Raw genomic sequence first — 5,493 nt, forward strand, 5'->3', positions numbered from 1 at the left:
TCTGACTTTCTTCAATAGATTCAAACAAAGAGTTGAGTTTTTTATTGGTATTTGATGAGTCAATTCTAAGTTTAATTCAGTGGAATAATTATTGGTGTTATTTGCGCTTCGTTGCAGCTCATGTAGCTTATTGTATTTTGATGCTTTTTTTTTGTTAAGGGGTTTAAAAGGATGACACAAAGTGGTAAAGAAGAAACTATGGCATCTCAATGTGTCAGTGCTATGGTTGGGATCAATATATTGCCGTATAAGATCAACTTTGTTATTCACTTAATTTTTATCCACGCATCCGTTTCTTTCGTAATAAAGTGTGTAATCTATAATTTCAGTGATTTGGTTAGAATCGTGAAGCTAATGTCATATAACAAAATTACTCACTGCTTTTTTTGTTCAAAAAATTCAAAGTGATAATTAACATGAGAAAATTCGTAATAACAAAAAATATCGGAATCGCTGAGTTGATTTTAAATGTTTTATCAAACCAATATTAAAAACTATATATCAAAGAAGTGAATCCCATTGGTTTTTTTTCTTTAAATAAATAATTTTCAATTAAGTGAAATTAACAAGGTATTAACGCAAAACAACAACTAAAAGCTAATAGATGATCAAAACAAATTTCCAAAAATAATAGTTTGAGAAATAAAATTGAACAAAATATAAAGAAAATAAAAATATATAAAATAATTGAATCCTCCTTTTTTATAATTGTCTAAATACTTATATTTTTATAATATTTATATATCAAAATTAACATATAAAATATATAATACAAAACTAAAATTTAAACAAAAAACTCGGGCGTAGCCCGGGTCGACCCTAGTATATAATAAATTTTAGTGAATTTCTATTTGGCTCCTTTAAAAAGTAATGAGATCAAACGGTTTAAAATAAAATATGGTTCAATTTTGGATTTGATTCGGTTTATTTTTCTCCATTTTCCCACCCCTTTTTGGTACATACGCAACGACACGGCGTCGTTTAGCGCTCTGCAGAGTGTGGACGGTTATACTTTATAATCTTCACGAAGATTGAAGAAGAAGTTTCCCAGATCTGGCACGGGCGATCTCTTTGCCTTCACGCAAATTGTTCATATAATTCCTCTTGCAGCAGAAAAGTCGGATCAGTTTCGCTCCAGTTTCTTAGGATTCACAGATCACACGGATTTGTTTCCTACTTCTCAAAGGTTAGTTGCTTATCGTTAGTAGGAAATAGGAATGGGTAGCTGCCTGTTCCTTGCATCATTGATCTTTGGTAGGAATGATTAGCGGTTTGTTCTTCACGTGACTGATCATTGGTAGGAATGATCAGCTGCTTATTACTCACATGATTGATGCAAATCAAGAGTTGATCCAGAGAGTGGTGGTTATTCTCTGTTGAAAGAGATACCTTAGGGTCCAGTTGATGTTTGTGTTATGGAATTAAGAACTCTATCTCTGGCTAGCTAGTAATGTTGTGGCAAGCTAATAATGAAGTTGCTAGTTCATGCAGCGTAATGATTAGTTGTTTGTTCACATGACTGATCGTTGGTAAGAATGATTAGATGCTTGTTCCTCACATGACTGATGTAAATCATGAGTTAATCTAGAAAGTGACGGTTACTCTCCGTTGATAAAGTTAGATAGGGTCCACCTGATGTTTGTATTATCAAATAAAGAACTTTATCTCTCGGTAGCTAGTAATGAAGTAGCTAGCTCATGCAGCGTAATGATCATTTAGTTTTGTTTTTGCTAATAGATGGCTGCTCGAAAGTGTGTCTGATTTGCTCAGTGTTTAAGAAATTTATGATTTCTAGGCTAGCCCGTGATCTCGAAGCATTACAAGGTTCATTGATTGGTGCCTTTGAACTCTATGCGCGAGATCCAGTATTTTCTGCTAAGGGAAATCAACCATTTGTTATAATCTTAAAATAAACAAAATTTGTGCAATTAAATATGTTAATAGATGAATCCACCACTATGTGATTTGTGCCAAAATAAACATGTGAACGATTACAGAAATACACATTAACTAAAAACTCAGATAACGTTTTCATTAAATTTTAACTAGTAGTACTAAGATGCAAAAGTCAATTGATCGATTTTATAATTTGAAACTACTAGATATTCAATCACTCATCAATTACCAATTGAATTAGCAGTTGAAATGGATAGTTCAAATAGATGACTGAAGTTGAAAAAAAAAACTTAAACAAGAAAGTTGTGACTTATAAAATCGATCAAATGACTTTTTCATCTTAGTACTACTAGTTAAAAATCAAATTTTATTTTTTAAAAGGTTAATGTTGGCTTATTTAAATGCATTTAGTTATTAGTATCATTTCGTCGTTTGTAAAAATCCAACTTAGTCTGAGTGAAAGAAACACATTCTTGATTCCTGTGTTTTCTTAAGAAACACATTCTTGATCCTTGTGATTTTTTTTGGTAATCATAAATTCAATAGCAAAAGACAGAATGGTCACAAGAGATTGAATCTAATTCATCATTTCATCGTTTGTAAATATCCAACTTCGTCTCAGTCACAAGAATCAAGAATGTGTTTCTTAACAAAACACAGGAATCAAGAATAGTCATAAGAGATTGAATCTACTTTTAATATATACACAAGAGAGTAAAACTTTGGTTATACAAAACAAAAATAGCAACAGAAAAAGTAGATTTTTCTGATATTCGCTAGACTATCCAAACAAGGCTTCTTAAGAACTATATGTATACAAATATTACCGTTTTAGATATAACATCGAAGAAACATAAATTGTTGCTCAGTTTTAATTAGATGCTAAAACCTTGGTAATTAGTTCAGGGGTATCTAATCAAAAATGAATCGTTTAATTGTAATATCCAGTAGACTTACATACAAGATAGCAACTCTATTTTATATCGATCTCATATCGTATCTCCCTCTTTCAGTCTCTCCATTATATATCTAACCGGACTCGCTTGACTTAACAACAAGATTACTACACTAACAAACCGTCTTGGTCATTTGCCAAATGATCAACCAAGATAACACCCGACCCAAACCTTATTTCTTTAAGTTGTGGTCGTCAATCGGTCCAAAATCTTGAAATGGCCAAAGCTACATATCATTTGATACAATAATTAAAACCAAACCATATTGATTGCCAAATAAAATGCAAAAAAAAAAAAAACACTTTTGATTCGACTAATAAGACTGTACAAGGTTAGACATATACATACCCTCCAAAGCACTCTGCCTCGAATAAGACCATAAGGTAAAGGACCAAAGATTCTCGAGTCTCTAGAGTTCTGAGTATGATCACCTTGCACCCACACATGCCCTTTAGGAACCTAAGAAAATAAAGTCAACAGATCAAATTGACGTAAAGAACACATCTTAATTGCCAATGTCAAGACAGAAACTAAAACCAAAACTGTATCTACACAAATAGCATTAACATTTCTTAGTAGTACTATCAATGCTAAAGTTTCATAAAGTACAAAGCTTACAAGACTCGCTGATTAGTTGTCTAACAACCCAATTTTCCGACAACATAAGCGTAGTGAAAGAAGAAGAGGGTTAGTAAACAACATACCACGATGGTTCTTGATTCATCGTTCTTCTCAGGATCAACTACAAAGCTTTCACAATCTCCTTCGAGTCCGATCACTCTCTTGATTGGAATCTTGTTAGGGTCTTCTGGAGATTGCAACACAATGACATCTCCACGACTCAGTTTCCGAGACCGCGTGGAGATACGTTCTGCCAATACGACATTCCCCGAAGGATGAAGCGTCGGGATCATGCTCGGACCAAAAGCCTACTCAAGAAGAGGACAATTAACAAAAAAAATAAAATTGTGATAATCTAGATGGTTTAGTAGATTAACGAAAGGAAGGATGAGACTCACGACAGCAGGGAAGGCGAGATAGGTTGTGGTTACATGGAGAAAGGAGTAGACTTTCGCGACAAACACACCGCTTTTCATAGCTTGTCGATAAGCTACGTTCCAGAAAGACGATGAAGACCCCATTTGTTGATTCCCTGCAACTGAATTGAACCAATCCAGATTCGACAACGAGAATGGTGTCTGAAAGTTTTGAGAGTTGAATCGTGGAGGGAGGCTTAGATGAAACCCGGTTTACAAAAGATGAAGTCAAATTCTCAAACCCGGTTTAAATCATCAGAGCCTGCGATTTCTTTGCTTATAAAACCCGGTTTAAGGGTTAAATATAATTCGAACCGTGATGGAAATGGAACACACAAAACTGAGAACATATGGGGAAGATGGAAACGTGAAGAAGAGATCGGAGTAAGAAGAAAATCAAAATTAATACTGATTACTGAATTGCCGATCCGGTTTTCAGTAAGATACTGAAACCAAACCGAATTGACCAAATTTAGGCTCGGTGTGGTTTTCTATTGGCGCTTGGTGTGGATTGCAAAGTTTTAGAATCCCATCTTCCTGCATTAATAGTCTCTCCGAGTTGTTATTGGAAATGCTCTGCTCTGTTGTATCTTCCATGAATGTTACTTAGAGAGAAAGATAAATAGTAACTGGATCGAACATTTAATATGTGTTCTCAGGGCTTGGGAATCTCTCAAGGCTGGCACGGCAACATGTTGTAAGTCTATGGTTATTGTTCACAATGGCATTTGCCTTAATTTAAATTGGGATGGTTTCTAACTGTAAACACTGATAAGCTGATGAAAGGATTATGAATTCTAAAGCACGCAAGTAGTACGCAAGAAGGAAAAACGGATTGTGTTGTCTGAAAGTTACGTGGCCAATCTTTCTCTTTATCCGGGGAGATCAAAGCTACCTTTCAGCCTGCAGGTTGAATATTATACTACTATATATGTTGTGGGAATATTGTGAATTGTGTGACAAGATATATTGGTTTTCTCTCTGTTAGGTGGTGATTTTGTAGCGTGGTGATAAAGGATAAAAGAATTCACAGTTATTGGCGGTAACACGATAAGCGGGTTCAGGTTTTCAGGACAAGTTTCACTTCTTTATATTGTTTGTAGCTTAAAAAGTAATAGGACTAAGTAAAAGAGTTAGTTTGGCTTATCATGTTTAGGGTAGATGCGACATCGGGAAGATGTTTTATTGGTTCATCTGATATTTCCAAATAAACAGATCACAGTTGTAAGGAGAAAATTCGTGACAAGCATCGGTCAAGTCAAAGAACTTTATCAATGTGTGATCATTTGTTTACACTAAGGGGGAATGTAAAAATAGCTTCAAGAACACTTACATATCAGCGTAGAGTTCGTGTATTCCAACATATACCAGTAATCTTTCTCACAGGATAAACTTTAAAGCGTCGTCTCGGTGTAGACAAGTGTTTCGTTTGTGGCTGCCATTTTGTGTGATAGTGCGAGAGACTAACAAATCAGTGGACATTACACTGAATAATGTCTATAGACTGCCTGAATTGAGTACGCGGCTGTAATTTTTAATGGGAAAATGGTCATTCAAATCCCGAACTTTCAATTTTTGGCCATTTAAAGCATAAATTTTAACTT

The 5,493-nt window shown here is 34.6% G+C and overlaps 1 long non-coding RNA gene across 1 annotated transcript; it reads left to right on the forward strand.

Moving 5' to 3' along the window:
- The first annotated feature begins 819 nt into the window (after window positions 1–819).
- On the forward strand, window positions 820–5,252 carry LOC106421724. Its single transcript, XR_007326545.1, has 3 exons — window positions 820–1,186; window positions 1,796–4,798; window positions 4,878–5,252. It is a non-coding gene; the product is annotated as an uncharacterized LOC106421724 (long non-coding RNA).
- The last annotated feature ends 241 nt before the right edge of the window (window positions 5,253–5,493 follow it).

Source organism: Brassica napus, chromosome C7 (genome assembly GCF_020379485.1).
Source record: "Brassica napus cultivar Da-Ae chromosome C7, Da-Ae, whole genome shotgun sequence".
Lineage (NCBI taxonomy): Eukaryota > Viridiplantae > Streptophyta > Magnoliopsida > Brassicales > Brassicaceae > Brassica > Brassica napus.